Consider the following 2,228-nt stretch of genomic DNA (forward strand, 5'->3'; position numbering starts at 1 on the left):
CCATGGTGGAGCAGAAAAACATCCAATATCCAAAAAAGGAAATTTTTCTAACAAAATTCCCTGTCCAAATTTAGAAGTTAGGGATTTTTTTTGGGTACAAAGTCAAAATACAAACAAATGGTTAGAGGCCTCTTTCAGGCTTTGATTCAGTTGAAAGCCACTAAGTTACAGATAAGAGCCAGGCCTGCAGGAAATCTCTGGAGTGGGTGGAGATGTATGTAAGGTGTTGAGAAGACAAAAACTTATAGGAGTTTCTTTGATGCAGAAGAAGCGTAAAGAGATAAGGTACAGCTAAGGGAGGCAGGCTTTCCTCGTGGTGCAGTGGTAAAGAATCTGCCTGCCAATGCAGGAGACATGGGTTTGATCCCTGATTCAGGAAGACCCTTGGAGAAGAAAATGGCAACTCACTCCAGTGTTTTTGCCTGGAGAATTCCATGGACAGAGGAGCTTGGTGGGCTACAGTCTATGGGGTCGCACAGAGTTGGACATGACTCAGCAACTGAGCATGCACAACTAAGGGAAGGCTTTCAAACAGGAAACAGATACTGACGAATCAGACAATTTACATTATGTGCTTGGCCTGTGCTGGGCACTTTGAGAGAACATATATTTTTCTTTCTTTTTTTGATGTGGACCATTGTTTAAAGTCTTTATTGAACTTGTTGCAGTATTGCTTCTGTTTGTGTTTTGGTTTTTTGACTGTGAGGCATGTGAGATCTTGGCTCCTTGATTAGGGATTGAGCCAGCACCCCCTGCAATGGAAGCCGAAATCTTAACCACTGGCCCACCAGGGAAGTCCCAAGACAAGATATAATCTCAATAAATAGACTTAACACCTGAATCATTTAAATAGTGAAATATTTTGCATTTGTTTAAATTCTCAAAGTCATGATCTATAGGGGTAAGGTGGAGGGAGAGAATATTGAGGGCTTCACAGAGAGAAAGGGATATGAGCTAAGCTTTGAAGGACAGTTAGGAAGTAAATAAATGAAAGGAGATGGGGGGACGGAGAGAAGGTATTTTAAGTGGTGGGATGGAGAAAAGCCTGTGTATTATGGCCAGGCTTCTCAAATTGCAGTGTGCACACAGATTACCTGGTGCTCTTGTTAAAATGCAGATTCTGATTCCGTGAGTCCGGGATGGGACCAGGACTCTATAGTTCTAACAAGCTCCCAGGCGAGGTTGCTGACCTCACCTAGACCACACCTGAAGCAGGAAGGGGTTATGGGAGCAGGGAGGCTGACTGCAGTAGAGGATTTCTCTTGAAAAGGGTGAGAACTTAGATGGAACTGTAGAAAGTTCCCAAAGAATGTTCGAGGAAGCAAGAGTGTGCCCCAGAGGCAAGAACACTGCAGCTGTAATTTCAAAGACCAGAACCCAGGAAAGAGAAGCGATAACAATGGTAAATTCTCTTCCATTTTGCCATGTGGAGGAAAAGTCCCTCCAAAATCTGCAAACCCCAGTGGGGAGCTCTCTTAGCCAATGTGGCCAGGTTTGTTATTTAACTTAATTAGTCTCCAAATAGGGCGCGTGTGCTGGTGCAGAAGGAGCAAGTCCCTTGCATCTAGTTTTCCTGATGCTCTATGACCATTATTATGCTGGGCGATGAGGAACCGGAGGCAGGTTACTCTAGTTAATGATTATCTTCCAATCATCAAAGGGATTCAGCAGGGAATTTCACGTACAAACATTTGGTCCTAGACACCGTTTCAAACTTGTTTCTTTTCCCTTCTCATGTTGAGATACCCAAGCCAGGAAAACACTGGGAACGAGAAAAGCAAAACAGGTTTTACCCCATTCCTGCAAACTGACTGCCGGTTTGAAAGATTTATTATAAGTACCTGGTAACCCAATCTGCAGCAAGTGTCACTAGATGATTTTGTTCTGTTTCCTCCAAGAGATGAAATGTCTCAGAGCCTGAGCTGCCCTTTCTACAAAAATAGGCTCACAATGATTTGCCCCTTCTACCCCCTCAGGTGACAGTGAGACCTATTTTAAAAAAGCAGTTCCCATTTGGGGTTAGCAGATGTAAACTGGTATATATAGAATGGATAAATAGCAAGATTCTACTGTATAGCACAGAGAACTATACTCAATATCCTGTGATAGACCAGAATGGAAAAGAATTTGAAAAAGAATGTGTGTGTGTGTGTGTGTGTGTGTGTATATAAAATGGAGTCACTTTCTGTACAGCAGAAATTAACACAACACTGTAAGTTAACTATACT

This window comes from Bison bison, unplaced genomic scaffold, assembly GCF_000754665.1.
Source record: "Bison bison bison isolate TAMUID 2011002044 unplaced genomic scaffold, Bison_UMD1.0 scf7180017852983, whole genome shotgun sequence".
In the NCBI taxonomy this organism is placed as follows: domain Eukaryota; kingdom Metazoa; phylum Chordata; class Mammalia; order Artiodactyla; family Bovidae; genus Bison; species Bison bison.